A 16,430-nucleotide genomic window follows, 5' to 3' on the forward strand; every position below is an offset into this window, starting at 1 on the left:
AAGGAGGCCCAGAGAGTTTAAGCAACTTGTCCGAGGTCACCCAGCTAGCAACATGCAGAGCTGGGGGTCGTATCGAGGCCTGCCTGATGACGACGTGGACCTCCTAACTTGTGCATTCCACAGTAAGGCAGTCAGGTCACACAGGTTGCTCTTGTTTCTGAGTTTGTAAGGATGATGGACACACAGGGTGTCAGTCTGGGAAGATGAAGAGCCGTGGATGTGGTGCACGGTTACCTGGCGTGAATGTGCTTACTGCCACTGAACTGTACATCTGACAGTCGTTCAAATGCCAGCTTCCACGTTTTGTGTATTTTATAATTAAGCAAGCAAACATAACGACATTGGATAATCGAAAGGGGCCTCTCGACTACTCACTCTCACCCATGATTAGCTTGATCCAACTTTGTTTTTCAGTGCAGGATGCACCTCTGAGAGCAGGGCTTGCAGGGCCTGGGACCGGGAACAGCTGGACACAGATGACCGCCGTGAGGACAGGAATTGAGCTCTAGGATGGGTTCGAGCAAAGACAGATCTTGGATTCCTGCCCTGACCAGAAGGGGGCGCCCTGCCCGGTCCGGAGCAGCAGAGGAGACACCGCCTCCCACTGCCTGAGAGAGGAGAGCGCCCTGGAGTCCACTCTGCCTTTCACGGAGGCGCCTGGGGAGTAATCGTGCGCTTCGTGGTTACTATCAGTCCCCTGTGAGTCAGCGACGCGACCGCAGGCTGGTGGGAACACCTCCCCGCGTCCCCTTCCCCCACGCTGGATCAAGGTGCCGCACCCTGTGACTGGCCAGGGCTGCCTCTCAGCCTCCTGTCCTTAACTCAGCTGGCACCACCGCCACCATCAGACCTCGGGGAAGAAGGCCATCGGGGGCCCAGAAAGCAACAGTCCAAGCTTCTGTCCTTAACGAGGGAGGCAGCGCAGTACTGCTGGCCTCCGAGCTCTCGGCAGAGGAATTCATTCAGCTTCCACGCTGCTCCAGCTTGAGGCCCAGGCTGAACACATGCTATTTTTACCAAATACTTTCTATTCTGTGACATGCTTTGCCAACTTGCTATTATTAGAGAAATCAGGAGCTGTCTGAATTTGCCTTCTCTCTCTCTCCTGGCTTCTCCCTCTGAATTTTGCAGGGCGGGGGGTGGTGGTGGTGGTGGTTTGGTGGGGGAGACCCTGTCTTGTCCATAGAAGGTAAGTGACAGGGAAATGGTGGCATCCGAGAACCCACCTTAGTGCCAGAGTGGCTCAGACACGGGCTCCGCCTCCTCTCACGTGACATGTAGTCCTGGCTTGCCCTCGTCCCAGATGGCACAGCTGACGGGACAGGAAAACACTATATTGGAATATTTACAGCGTCATTTCCCCCACCCCCATTTCCTGTGAAGGAGGATTCGGTTTCGGCCAACAAAGTTGTTGTGCAGAGCACGGGAAAATGTGGGAAGGGACTCCGCGTGGTGCGGTCCCGTGGGTGGGACGGCTGGCCGGGTCCGCCCAGAAAAAGCCAGGGAGTTATCTCCTGAAGAAAACATCAGGGTGGAGAGGGAGGATGAGAGAGAGGAGACAGGAATGGGCTGAAACAGGGGGCATTCAAGAGCAAAATGAAGGGGGCTGGAGCCACTGCTATTGTCTCTTGGGGACAGAAAAGAGGGAAGAGTTTCTTTCAGAAATACTGTCGCTTTAGGGAGTGGAATCTACCCCCTACCCTTTGGCATTCTAAAGAGGTTTCAGTTGAGGCACACACTGGTTTTAATTTTTTTTTTTTTTTCACGCAGCTGGGACTACCAGGAGGCTTCAGTATAATGGCAAGGGCAGGCCACCCTCTACCCCTTCTCTCCTCAACAGAGTGTCTGTTCCACAGAGTTTATTAAAATTATTTCTTTATTCTGCCGGCGCCGTGGCTTAACAGGCTAATCCTCTGCCTTGCGGCGCCGGCACACTGGGTTCTAGTTCCGGTTGGGGCGCCGGATTCTGTCCCGGTTTCCCCTCTTCCAGTCCAGCTCTCTGCTATGGCCCAGGAAGGCAGTGGAGGATGGCCCAAGTCCTTGGGCCCTGCACCCGCATGGGAGACCAGGAGAAGCACCTGGCTCCTGGCTTCAGATCAGCGAGATGCGCTGGCCGCAGTGGCCATTGGAGGGTGAACCAACAGCAAAAAGGAAGACCTTCCTCTCTGTCTCTCTCTCTCACTATCCACTCTGCCTGTCAAAAGAAAAAAATTATTTCTTTATTTGAAAGGCAGACAGACCAATGCACCCCACCCCATCTGCTGGGGCTGGCCCACAATGTCGGGCTTGGCCAGGCAGAAGCTGAAAGCTAGGAACTCAATCCAGGTCTCCCGTAAGAGTGGCAGGGATCCAACTACCACAGCCATCACCTGCTGCCCCCCAGGGTGTGCATTAGCAAGAAGCCAGAATCAAGAGCATAGCTGGACCCCCAAAGCCAGGTTCTCCAATCTAGGATGGAGGCATCCCAAGCAGTACCTTAACTGCTAGGCCAAATGCATACCTCTAGTCCAGATATTTTGAACTAGTACCTTGGTCTGGGTGCAGCCTCTGGATGTATTTTGCTTGGCTAGCTGAGAATTCATTTTTTTGAACCACCATTGAAAATCGGGTTTTCACAATTTAATCATCTGCATCTCCTTTCTTCTCTTGAAAAAAAAAAATTGGAAGATCTGGCAATTTGATGCCCTCATTCCCACAAGGCAAAAGTAGGTTCATGCTCTCCGGTTCACCACTGCACCCACCGCTCACCCTAGGTGTGCATATGCAAGTTTACCTAAGCTACTTCCTACCATCCGGTAATGACAGACTGGGAAGTTCAGACTGATTTTCCTGCTGAGGACAATCAGAAAATGGGGGGAAAACAGAAATGAAATCTTCTGGAAAGGATCAGAGTTAAAAACTACGAGTTATCAAATCAGGTTCTGGGGAAAGATGGGTACGGTGCGAGGCAAGCCCAGCAGCTGGACCCCCTTTCTGCTTGGGACATTTGTTGCCTGGGAAAAGCCAATGAAGAAATGAGGAGGCTAAACAGCATGTAGGCAGCTTTAGATAGCGATGAGATTAGAAGCTGGAATCCAGTGCCCACCAAAAGGGTGCATGGAAACCTTCTGTTTTAGGCTAGAACCCCCAAAGACTGTACCTCAAGACCGGATGAATTGAATGGAAAACAGATGAGACTTCGCAGGGCTTCCACCAAGATCCAATAAGCTTAATGCTTCCAACTGGATTAGGGTGATTCCAGATCGCCAGCATCTCCAGACGCCTTGCAGCAGCACAAATGGGAATGCCCTGTGGAGGAACATATCTCCGTAAGTCCCACGTGACTCCTACCAGCAACTGTCCATGTGCAGTTTCAGTGCACATGAAAATAACCAGGCACCCAAGGAAATAAGACAACAGAAAAGAGACACAGCAGAAGCAACTATGATTGAAGCGAGCCAGACTTGTGGTTATGAGAGCTCTCAGACACAGACCTTAAGATAACTATGTTTACCTTGCACAAGGAAGTAAAAGACACGACCGAAAAATCTGGCAGAGAACTGGAAATCTAATAGCAACAAAAATGGACAGACAATACAGATGTGGAAAACAACCAAACAAATTTAGAATTGAAAAGTACAACAGAAGTAAAGCGCTCAGCAAACAGGTTTACCAGAAGATTAGAAATAGTTGAAGGAAAAATTGATGAACTGGGAAGTAGATTAGAAGAAAACAGGATGAAATAAAGTGATAAATAAAATGCCATAAACATAGAAGATAAGGTGAAAACTGGATTTCTGGCAGGAGGGAGGGAGGGAGAGAGAAAGAGAGGGAGAGAGGGAGGGAGAGAGAGAGAGAGAGAGAGAGAGAGGGTGGATGAAGGTCCTGGCTGCTGGTTTTGGATTGAGGCAGCTCTGGCCATTGGGGCCATCTGGGGAGTGAACCAGTGGATGGAAGACCTCTCTCTCTGTCTCTCCCTCTCACTGCCTGTAACTCTACCTCTCAAATAAATACATAAAATCTTTAAAGAAAAAGTTGGCATTTAAAAAATAAACAATGACATCCTTCTTTAAATATACCCATGAATCTGTTATTAGTATTTCTAATAAATCTTTTTTGGAAAAATTATTTATTTGAAAGGCAGAGTAATAGGCAGAGGCAGAGAGAGAGAGAGAGAGAGAGAGAGAGAGAGAGAGAGAGAGAGAGAGAAAGTCTTCCATCGCTGGTTCATTCCCCAAATGGCCGCATAGGCCAGAGCTCCGCCAATCCAAAGTCAGGAGCCAGGAATCTCCTCCAGGTCTCCCACATGGATGCAGGGGCCCAAGCTCCTGGGCTATCTTCCACTGCCTTCCCAGGTCATAGTAGAGAGCTGGATTGGAAGTGGAGCAGCCAGGACTTGAACCGGCTCCCACATGTGAAGCCAGCACTGCAGGTGGTGGCTTTACCCGCCACGCCACAGCGCCGGCCCCTGTTTTTATTATTGCTAATATTCCCTTTGATTTGCTTCCACAGTTCTGTCCCGCAAAAATCCAGGGATGGAAGAGAGAAAGTTGGCCTAGCAGCCTGCAGAGGGCAGTGTTGGACCAGCTGTTGGGTTCCATCTCTCTGGCCCTCCCTCTCGGTAGCAGATTGGATCTACCATTCAGCTTGGCCTCAGAGGGGAGCTCAGCCTTGGCGGCCCAGCCCAGGGCTCTCTGGTGTGTGTGTGTCTACACAGTGAATTATCCATGCTAAAATGACTCTAGCAAGAACGGAGGCCAGAGACGCTCCTTCCTGTACCTGGAATCAGGGACTAGGACTGCAAACAGATGAAAACTTCATTTTCTCTGCCTTTCATGAGAGAGAGAGAGAGAGAGAGAGAGAGAGAGAGAGAGAGAGAAGTCTCCATCTACTGGTCCTCTTCCCAAATGCCTACAACAGTCAAGACAGGGCCAAGCTGAAGCCTGGAGCTGGAACTCATTCTGGGGCTTCCAGGTGGGTGGCAGTGACCTGAGTACTTGCTCCTTCACATGGTACCCCCCAGGGTGTGCATCAGCAGGGAGCAGGAATCAGGAGAGGAGGCGGGATTTGAACCCAGGGATGGGATGCAAGTGTGCCGAGCGGCATCATAACTGCTTTGCCACATGCAAAGGTTTTGTTTCAGCTCTTAGGAAAGGATAACAACAATGAAATCTAAATAATTTATAGCTTCAGGTGGCAGTAGAGCCAAGCGGCCCAGAGCTCGGACCTCACACCGCTCAACAGCCGTTCCAAACCCCAGCTTCCCTGCCTGTCAAACAGGAGCAGTGTTGCATGCTGGTAGGGATGCTGTGAGGATTAAATGAGACAATGCAGAAAAAGCGCTGAGCGTATCAACAGTATTTCATAAGAGCTCGATAACCAATAGTGATGCCAGTGAAGATGGTGATGCTGAACTGGCATTTTGTTAGGCACAAATGCTTCCAGACTTTCCATTCATGTCCAAGGAGAGTGAAAAACCAAGCTTTGTTAGTTTCAGCAGCCCGAGAGTTAGACGCAGAGACGGCTGGGAGCGGAGGGCAGAATCAGCAGGTTCAGCGGGAGAGCAGGCTCTCTGACATGGCTTACCCAGCCGTGCAGGACTGGGGGGGCCCCTTGCGGGGCTGATCTGTGTCTTGGATTGGGTGGGTGGTGACTGTAGGACACAGCCACTGGCTCAGAAACTCTCACCCATCTCACACATAAAACAAAGGACTTCTTCATTTATTCTCTGTGAAACCTCAAAGGGTGCCGATGAACTAGTTGGAAAAAATTTGCTAAGTTGGAGAAATTGCTTGGGTGTGCTGAAAATAAGGCTTGGAGCAAGACCCCATCCCCTGCTTCTGCCTCAAGTGGGGAAGGTCACGGGGACTGGTTCAGAGAGGGGCACGGAGAGAGCCAGGGAGAGATACTGCTCCTTTCACCTGGCAGCCGTCCAGCCCCCAAATAGATTCTGTGTCCAGTCCAAAAATAAGATCACATGAGAGGGAGAGAAATAAATACGCAAGGGCTTGTCCTTGGGCGTCCGGTGGCACACCAGCGTCGGCCACATGTGCAGCAGCCTAAGAGGGAGGCCTCACGACCCACCTGGCTGCCTCCTTGCCCACGCTCCCTGAGGCCGGGTCAACCTGCCATCGGGCTGAGTGTGCAGGGTGGTTTTGCTCAGCCCTTCCCGGGAGCGCCCCTGAGCTCCGTTCACACCAGAATGGGAGCAGGGGAGAGAGCGCAAGTGGATCCAGCAGCTCCTCTCCAGGCGGATCACGGCATCACCTCCTTTTCCTGAAGCACGCTCCCTGCTGATGGCGCACGGCAACCCCCTCTCCTGCAGCTCTAGGTTACTGTGAGCACGGCTGCGGCGCCACCACCCCAGAAAGAGAGCCCCCCGCAGCCAAGGCAAAGAGGTGAGTCATCTTTTACTGCAAGGCACTGGGACCCTACAGACCCCTGCCCGCTTGGCTTCATGCTTGCTCTCAGCAGGAACTCTCATCCCCACCCCGCCTGCCTTCCCCGCCCTGCTCTGGGTCTGCAGCAGGCTTGAGTCTGTGTGATGGACGCTGCAGCAAAACACTGCTGTTCTCCCTCAGCCCAGAGGCCAGTGCTCCCTGGAGGAACTGGGTAGGTCTACTTCTTCGTGGGGAAGCGGGAAGTGACTCCTACCAAGTGAATTATCTTTGCTGAATCCAAGAAGATGTTTACCAGGAAATCATTAGAAAAATCCCATTACAGCAGAGTTAATGCTTTGTTTTAAAAGGCGCAAGATGAGATAGGAAATAAAAGGATCCCTTGTTATTGAGCGAAAGAGGGAACAAGGAAAATGGAATCCCAGGGCCTCCGTCCTCTCCACCCCTCCCATCCTTGTCCCTTCCTGACTTAGAGCCCTGCAAAATACTCTGCACACATTCAAGAACTCCTTGCTTTGGATGACAACAAGAGGAATAAAGTCAAGGGGTTAGGAAGAATTGCTCTTTAACAAGCGCCAAGGTGTCAAAGAGGAGGAATTTCGCAGTCCTGCTCCGCCCTTGTAGTGGCTCCACAGGGATAAGCATGGGTGCCACCTTCACCTGCACATGTGCATGTGAGTCTGGACACAGCCTGCTCCTGGGCTCTGGACCGCCCCTGCTCCCTCCCACCCCTCCCCGCAACACCCTGCCCCGCTGAGAAGTGCCCAGAAAAATTTCAGTGAGAGCAAGGTAATTCCTGGCTGCACCAGGACTGTTTCAGTGAACAGACCCTGGAAGCCAGCTGGAAGAGACTGACAAAGAGAAGGGAACTTTTGCCGATGGAACCGAAAAAGCCAAGGAGTGGGTCTGGTGGGAGCTGGTGCACAGGTCCCGAACCTGCCTCTCTGCGTTTCTCGGTGCCGCATCCCTGCGTCAGTCTGCTTCCAAGAAGCCCTCCCCTGACTGTGGGGCAGGATGTCCGCCGGCACTCAGGCTCACAGCCCCCCTGCATAGCCGCCCTGCAAGAGCAGGCACTTCCCGCTCCCAGGAGTTGTAGCTTGAGTCTCAGGGTCACACTGAGGGCCCGTGTGGTTACTGTGCCCATCCCTGCCGTGGCAGTGTAGTCAGCCCCATCCCAAACCACACGGGCTGAAAGCAACGAAGGGGTGGTTCCCCAGAGATAAAGAAAGCGCTCCTCGCAGGAGAAGGGCTGGGTGCAGGACGGCCAGGGGCTACAGTTGCCACTGGGCTGCTCTTTTTCCCAGTGGTCCAGATGAGGAGTTAAGGCTCATCCAACATTCGTCCTTCCTCTGTCTTCCACGCCTCAGCCACAGATCTCTTAGCAAGGTGATCATCAGTGTAACAGATGACCCACAGACTCCACGTCCATCATTCCCAGAGAGCCCTGAGAGTGGGAACGACACCTGAAGGCCATCCCAGCCACCATGCCCGGGCCTGCCAGGGTCTCCCTCTCCCTCACCCACGTTTTCCCAGTTCTGCTCCCCTCGCCTCTACTGAAAGGATCCACCTCACCTTACAGGTGCCAGCCGTGGTGCTGCGTTCCCTCTGGCCCTTCTAGACTCTTCTGCTCTGAGCCTGGTGGACACTATCAGGACTGCAGCTGGGCAGCTTCTCATTCTTTTAGAATTTGTGGATCTTTGTTTCTCTCCCAACTTGAATTTTATTTTCCTGGGGAAGAACTAAGTTTCACCCCCAGACCTCTCTGGTGTCTAACACATCGTAGGAACTCAGTTAAGTGCATCCAACTGACGAAGCAGTAGAAAACCCGCCTCCCTAAGCAGCTTAGGGAAGATGGCTCGATTACTTAATTCTGACTTGAAAGGCAGTTTAATCATTACAGCAAACACTGACTGAGCCTGGAACGTGTGCTAGAACCCCTACAGGCCTCATATCATGTGACCCTATGAGGCAAGTACTGCTGTTATCCCACCTAACAGATGGGGACACTGAAGCTCAAAGAATTCACTAACTAGTCCTAGATCACACAGCTGGTACGTGGTGATGTTTGGATTTTTTTTTTTAATGATTTATTTGTTTACTTGAAAGGCAGAGTTACAGAGAGAGAGAGAGAGAGAGAGAGAGAGAGAGAGATCTTCTCACTTGCTGGTTCACTGTCTAAATGGCCACAATGGCTGGAGCTGGGCTAAGCTGAAGCCAGGAGCCAGGAGCTTTTTCTGGGTCTCCCACCTGGGTGCAGGGGCTCAAGGACTTGGACCATCTTCTATTGCTTTCCCAAGTGCATTAACAGAGAACTGGATTGGAAGTGGAGCAACCGGGACTCCAACCAGTGTCCATATGGGACGCCGGCACCACAGGTGGCGCCACAGCACTGGACCTGAGATGTTGAAATTATAACAATTATAACCTCTGTGTATCTGCCATCCCACTTCCCATCCCACTTGTCATCTACGTGCTTATCTTGCAATTTCCTGCCGCCTGACTATACAGAGCGAGGGGCCTGGGGTTGGTCAGGGGGCAGGAAGAAGCCCTCTTCTGCCACCTGCCCTGCCAGGGCCTCGATGGGGAGGGGTGGTGTGTGTGTCAGCATCCTTATGAGGTTCTACCCAGGGGTAAGGGGTCACACTCCTGTCCCAGAGAAACAGGAAGGTCAAGGGGTCAGGGATTTCACAAGAGGAGGTGCCTCCGGGGCTCTGTAGGGCAAGAGATGCTTTCTAACTAAGTGGGCGTGGGGTGGTCCTTGGGGTGGTCCCTCAGCTGGAGGGATGGCTTCGGGATTTCAGCTTTGCCCCTCTGGCCTTCAGTTACCAGACACGGCCCTGTCCTCACCAGGGTGACCGGGGGCCACTCCCTAGGAGGGTGGCAGGCAGGATTTGGAAGACAACCAAATTCCCATCTCAGAGGAAATCAGAAGTTTGGGACAATGGTATTTTTGACGCCACCTGTGCCCCCACATCAACCACTGAGCTCTTGGCTGACACAGTCTCCTGGGTGCTGGCGGGACACTTGAGCCGAGGGTATCCTCTTTCTTTGAGGCTTCCTGGTTAGTGTCCCCCTAAAGAGTGTGTCCTGTTGATGTTGCTTCATTGATCCTCACTTGATCCTCACATGGATCCTCATTGATCTATGAGATGGCCAAAGAGCTGGGGTTCTGCCTTGTGCTGATGGCGCAGCTGAGGCACCATGAGATGGAGGCGTGCCCCCACATTACACGGAAGGTCTTATCAGGCCAGGGGGAGCACGGAGGTCTCTAGGCTCTATGCTTGCTAGGAGTCTCCGGGTGAATCTTCCAGAGAAAAGCCAGCAGCAGACTCCAGAGAAAAGCAAGGATTCCGAGCAGCGTTATTCCTATGATCCCATCACAGAAAACAACCCACACGTCCACGAGCTGATGGCCGGACTGCCAAAATGGGGCGTGTCCCTACAGTGGGAGACCATTCAGTGCTCAAGAGAAGAGACCTTGCTCTGTGCGACACTATGGGTGCCCCTTGGAGACGCCGTGTGCAGGAGGCAGAGTAGTTTGCCATTGGTGGTTTGCCTAGGTCTGGTAAGAAGAAAGGCTGGGGAGTGACTCCCAGAGTGTCTGGGGGTTCTTTTGGGGGTGACAAAAATGCCCTAAAATTATAGTGTTGTTGTAGGTGGTGGTGGTAGCGATGCAACTTTTTGAAAACACCGAACTCCCCTAAGGGCACACTGTTAGAGGGTGAACTGGATGCTGCGTGGAAAGACCCAGGCCAGGCTTTCCTGCAGGCCCTGGTCTCGCCTGTCTGCTTGGCCGAGCGCGTGCCTGTCCCACTCACGGGGCCATGCACATGACCCCAGTGCAGAGGCCGCAAATGCAAACAGTCAGGACCCAGACGTGTCCCCAGAGAGCCCAAGCCAGGAGGCTTTTCCTCCTCTTGGGCACACAGCACGCGGCATTCGGGGGCTCCAGCTCGCTGTTCTTTTCTCACTCCTGCGCCCAAGCCCTGCTTCAGACACTGCCCCCACGCTGACTCCAGATCTCGGTAACTCGCTCGCTCTGAGTTCTCCCTTCAGATTTGTCTTCGAGCATCCTCTGGTTCATCAGGAACTTAAACAACAAACCAGGAATCCAGACTGGTTTTGTTTGTTTTTCCCAAATAGCCAATTATTAGACCAGAAGTCCTTAACCTGGGTTCAAGTGGACTTAGGGACATCCTGTAACTTCCTGAATTAAGTGTGAAATATGTGAAGAAGGTGTGTGTGTGTGTGTGTGTGTGTTTATTTAGAGGGGGATTGGGTATAGATTTTGTCAGATTTTGAAACGGGTCTGTGCCTCAGAAAAACCAGCAGGCTTTCTACATTACATAACGTGCCAGGGCTCCAGGCAGCCTGGGGAGGAGAGTTTGAATCCACACGACAGCTGTCACACCATTACAGGGGAGGCCGAGTGGGGACTCCTGGGCAGGCTCTCAGTCAGTGCCTCCTGAGAGTCACAACTCCTTGCTGCTCTACATTCTGCCACGCTCCCTGGCTCCCTTGCGCCTCAAAAGCTCCCGGGTTTGGATCATGGAGCTGAAACATCATTTTCGCTGGGAAAACGTGAGGCCTTCCTGTCACAAAGACTTGGAGGAGGCTCACAGTTGAGTAAACATAAACCCATGGGAAACCCAAAGTAAAGCTGCTATCACAGAGCAGGCACAAGCCCTGGGGTGCACGTCCGTGCACTGGGGCAATCAGTGCACCTGTCACCTGCTGCGGGAGCCAGGCCTTGTCTACACCAGACGTTCTCAAACCAAGGTCCCAGCACCAGCTGCACCGGCATCAGTGCAACTTCTGCTGCAGCGGACCCACTCCACGCCTACCGACTTGGAAACTGAGGGGGAGGAGGGGCCTGGTGCTCTGCATTTTAACAAACCCTCCAGGTGACCCTATGCTCACTCAAGTTTGGAAGGCACTGGTCTAGGTCCCTGGAATACAATGACAAAAAGACAAAGTGTGCAGCAGGAGAAGACGGGACACGTAGGTAACCATGTGATGAATACGGTAATTCCCAAATCCTAAGTCCCGCGAAGCTCAGGAAAGCAGGGCCTTGTGAAGGATGCTGTGAGGACAGGTGGTCAAGGTGGAGGTCATCTGAGCCGAGACCAGAATGGTAAGAAGGCGCCAGCCATGCAAAGAACGTAGGGGCGGAGACTGAACGCACCCATTCCGGGCAGAAGGAAGAGCAAGCACAAAGGCCCTGAGGCAGGACTGAGTTTGGTCCACATGAGGAGCAGCGTGGCTAGAGCACAGTGAGCCCAGGGAGCGCACAGGGAGAGGCAGGTGGCTTCGTTCTCATGCAGGGGGAGAGGCACTGGGCAGTTCTGAGCAAAGAGGGAAAGAGGAGCACAGTGAGATTGACCTTTTAGCTGGATCCTTCTGGAATGAACTGCAGGGTAGGAGGAGAAGGAAGGAGGCCAGCTAGCAGGCTATCACAATAAACCAGGCTGGAAACACTGGGGCTTGGACGGACCAAATCCACGGGCAATGACCTAGTATGTGAACAACAAACGATAGTGCAGGGTGGTGTGCGTAGAAGATGGTTCTTGAGCATACACACATGAGAGGCTGTAGACACCCCCCCCACACACACACACACACAGGTCAACAGTGGTTATCTTTGGAGAGAGAGGTTCAATGAGGGTCATTTGGTTCTGTACTTTGTGCACTTTGATTATGCAGGAGGAAGCTTCAAAAGGTTCATGTGAAAAGGAAATTGAAGATGCTGCAGACTTCCCGTGAATTTTTGGAATCCCCCTTCTACTTGGAGTACTCTTTTTTCTTTTAAATACTTTAAAATTGGGGTCAGTGTCATGGCGTGGAGGGTAAAGCCACCGCCTGCAATGCCAACATCCCATGGGGTGCCGGTTTGCATCCCGGCTGCTCTGCTACTGATCCGGCTCTCTGCTAATGACCTTGGAAAGCAGCAGCAGATGGCCCAAGTGCTTGGGCCCCTGCAGCCACTGGGAGACCTGGAAGATGCTCCTGGCTCCCAGCTTCGGCCTGGCCCAGCTCTGGCCAATTCAGCCACCTTTAGGAGCAAACCAACAGATGGGAGGTCTCTCTCTCTTTCTCTCTCTGTATTTCTTTCTCTTTTTTTAAAAGATTTATTTATTGGCCGGCACCATGGCTCAACAAGCTAATCCTCCGCCTTGTGGCGCCGGCACACCGGGTTCTAGTCCCGGTCGGGGCACCGATTCTGTCCCGGTGCCCCTCTTCCAGGCCAGCTCTCTGCTGTGGCCGGGAGTGCAGTGGAGGATGGCCCAAGTGCTTGGGCCCTGCACCCCATGGGAGACCAGGATAAGCCCCTGGCTCCTGCCATCGGATCAGCGCGGTGCGCCGGCCGCAGCGCGCCAACCGCGGCGGCCATTGGAGGGTGAACCAACGGCAAAAAGGAAGACCTTTCTCTCTCTCTCTCTCTCTCTCTCTCTCTCTCACTGTCCACTCTGCCTGTCAAAAATTAAAAAAAAAAGATTTATTTATTTTACTTGAAAGTCAGAGTTACACACAGAGAGAAGGAGAGGCAAAGAGAGAGAGAGAGAGAGAGAGAGAGAGAGAGAGAGAGAGAGAGAGAGAGGTCTTCCATCCACTAGTTCACTCCCCAGTTGGCCACAATGGCTGGTGCTGCGTTGATAAGAAGCCAGGAGCCAGGAGCTTCTCCCAAGACTCCCAAGCGGGTGCAGGGGCCCAGGGTTTGGGCAATCTTCTACTGCTTTCCCAGGCCATAGCAGAGAGCTGGATAGGAAGTGGAACAGCCCGGACTCGAACCGACACCCATATGGAATGCTGGCACTGTAGGGTGTGGCTTTAAACGCTACACCACAGCACTGGCTCCTCTTTCAAAACAAATAAATAGATCTTTAAAAATACATTTTAAAATAAAACATTGAAAACTGGGATGGAGGAAAGCACACACTAGAATAGGTGATGGGTATGGGAGGCGAGGAAGCCCTCTCCCAGCCTCCTTTCCTGGAGCTGCTGGAGAGCCAGGCTGGCAGATGGGGGCTGTTCTGGGGCCCGGCACCTCCCTCCTGGAGATCCTTGGGACCCAGCTTCTGCCCCAAGCTCTGTAGATGGAGGTGCTACCAGGTGGCCCTGGGTAGAACTTCCCGGAGCTCTCCATCATCTCGGCAGCAGGTTCACCAGGAGGCCAGGATGCCCTTGATTTCCCAGCCTGATTGGGCACAGACAGGAGGACTGGCACGCAGCATCTAATTTCCGCCAGTAGCTGATGAGGATTTGCTGTGCCTGATCGAGGTCAAATGAGATTAGAAAGAAAATGCAGTGCTCCCGGGGTGCGTGTCATGGAAGTGCACCATTCATGTAAACAGAACGAGGGAAAGCAAACGTCACTCTCCAGATTCGAGCCGAGGTGGTGTGCCCGGAGAGAGGGGGCGTTATTCTTTGGACCAATTGGAACCTGCTGCTCCCATGATGCTCTGCTGCTTGTTTCTGTCGATGTGGTTATTAAGTCCGATTTTCGGAGGCACTGAGTACAGAACACGGAAACCACAGCTATGCCACACTCTACCTGCACCGTCCTTCCAGGGCTCTTGATAAAGGGCTGCAGTCGCTTTCTGTAACAATGACTGCGCAGTGCTCCACCTCCAGCCCATCCCTTAGCCCGCACACGTCTCAGTCATGGCACCAGGCACGGCGTTCGGGCCTGATCCCGGGCAAGCCCCTGTGGCTAAACCTGCTAGGATTCGGTCGGTCCTCCACATCTGTCGCTTTCTGCCTTTCTCGGCTCTTCTCTGCAGAGCTGCCGTGGCCCTCACCGTGGCAGGAATGGCTTTGAAGGCTCCACGGGAAGGCCTGGTTTCTGCTACCTGCCCTGAGTAGGAGCGCACACGCTGTGGGTGTTCATGGGGCGCCTCCCCAGCTCGTCCTCCCTCTGATCATTTCCTGGCACAGAGCTGCAGGGCTGTTCCGTAGCCAGACTTCTCCACGAGGCAAACCCGAAGTCCTCCCACTTGGGATAAAAGTGGGGTCAGACAACACCTACGTCACCATGTCCTGAGATTCAAAAAATCCCCATGTGTACTATATAAAAGATAAATGGTGCAGAAGTTGGAATAAGTATAGAAACTGATAGATGCTGACATGAGATTTTGTAAATGCCAACATGGGGAGGGGGGAGGATTATATTACCATAAGTCTCTTACAGAACTGAAGATGCATTATTTCCCAGTATTGGGGCAGTCACACTGCCAGTCGATAGCTGGTAGAGATGTGAGTGCATGCCAGTAGCTAGGGATTATACTTGTGTTTGCCTAAAAGCTCAGTGTGTGTGTGTGTGTGTGTGCAACACTGTTTCAGAATGGGATCTAACAGGGAACTAAAGTAAGGACTTGCAGCTGCATGCCCAGTGTCCCAGGCTCTCACACAATCCTGTCTGTCTGCAGGGAAGTTGGGATGTGGGTGGCAAAGTCTTCCTGCTCTCCTTTACTGCGGAGGGAATCTGGAGCCCTGAGCTAGCCACAACGCAGGTGTACAGGTTCAAGGGTGTGCACCTGCAGCCACGAGGCTGCGGGACTCCAGCTAGGGGCGCCTTCTGGGTGAGTCACTGAGTCTGCACCTCTGTGCTCAGGAGTTTTTTGGTTTTCCTAACTTTCAAATCCATTGATCCATGCGCCTCAACAGAAGTGTCCCATTCCCTGGGTCTGGCTCATGAGCGTCTGCGGGTTCACCCCTCCAGAGGCTCATGAATGGCTCCTCTGGTGCTCTGTGAGCAGCGTGGGGACAGGCTCCTGCCCCTGCCTCCCCTGGACCCGAGCAACTGCCCAGAGGAGGGAGAAGCAGAGAGCCAAGCTCCAGTTCCGACAGGTCCCGCTCTTCCTCTCTGTCTGAATCACTGGGTGGGCAGGCTTGCACACACACTCACACATGTGTGCACACTCACTCACACTCATGGGCTCACTGATTATAGGAAACGATCACTCGTGCTTTATCTGATCTCCTCAAAGGCCTCTCTTGATCTATGCAGGCCCCTTCCAACCACCTTCTAGCCCGGGAGTTATTCGCACAGGTGGCTTCCTCCTTTGCTTAGCTGGCCTGCCCATGTCCTTGGGCCCTGCGAACAAACCCCCAACCACGCAGCCTGGCTCAGCGGAGGGTGCCCTTGGTGGGACAGGGCAGGGAATGGCAGCAAATGCTCTCTGCAGCCCTCCCCCCCGACTCCCCTGCACGGCCATTGTCGCCAGGACTGGGCTCTGCCAAACGCTTCTGGCAGGGCTTGGCTTGGGAAGGGCACAGACAGACACACACACACATTCTGCCCCACACAGACACGGACACCCCGGGCCGGGAGGCTGGATGGCAGCAGAGAAAAGGGCTCCTTTCATCCATAGCCCTGCAACTCCCAGAAGTCTCTGCCACATGACCTGCTGCTCCCTGGCAACGGAGGCCTCCAACCAAACAGGGCCCTGCTCCCCCAAGCGCCCAGGGAGTCCGCTCAGGCATCTGCCCCAAGACAAACCACGTTAAAATAACACGCGGGGAAGCCACGGCCGGCCCGTCTGCTGCCTCTGCCTCCCTCCCCGCTGGCTCGCAAACAGCTCTGCATTCCCGGCACTCTGCTGTGCGTCCCTGGGGGTGGGCTGGACGCAGGTGCCCCCCTGCTGGGGCGGAGGCCCAGCGAGAGGCTGCCCACCTGCCACGGCACAGCGCAGCGCTGGGACTGGTAGCTGCTGGGTGGCGCGCCGGCTGGAGGCGGGCCAGCACCTGATGTGCATGCTGTGGCCCGTCCCTCTCCCCACACAGAGCCGCAGTACCCAGAGGAGCAGGGAGTGGCCGGCCTGCAGGGGAAGCAGCCGCAACGCAGCAGCACAGCAGGGACAGCGACAGCCAGCCTCAGAGCACAGGACACCGCGTGGCATCTGTTTCTCCTGGGGTGACCCAAGAGAGTGTTCGGAGAGCCACAGCCTCTAGCCAACACCGGCTTCCGGTAAGACTCGGGGTCTCTGTTCTGGGGCACGGGAAGCAGCTCATACCCAGGGCAGTGTGTGTGTGTGTGTGTTTGTGTGTCTGTTT

The 16,430-nt window shown here is 53.6% G+C and overlaps 1 protein-coding gene across 1 annotated transcript in view; it reads left to right on the forward strand.

Moving 5' to 3' along the window:
- The first annotated feature begins 6,016 nt into the window (after positions 1 to 6,016).
- The window catches only part of FGF1 (fibroblast growth factor 1), a 95,231-nt gene continuing 84,817 nt past the window's right edge, over positions 6,017 to 16,430 (forward strand). The window contains exons 1-2 of the mRNA XM_062188920.1: positions 6,017 to 6,377; positions 16,161 to 16,344. The gene's annotated coding sequence lies outside the window, so the exon portion shown is untranslated. The remainder of the gene's footprint in view (positions 6,378 to 16,160; positions 16,345 to 16,430) is intronic.

This window comes from Lepus europaeus, chromosome 4 (genome assembly GCF_033115175.1).
Source record: "Lepus europaeus isolate LE1 chromosome 4, mLepTim1.pri, whole genome shotgun sequence".
NCBI lineage: Eukaryota > Metazoa > Chordata > Mammalia > Lagomorpha > Leporidae > Lepus > Lepus europaeus.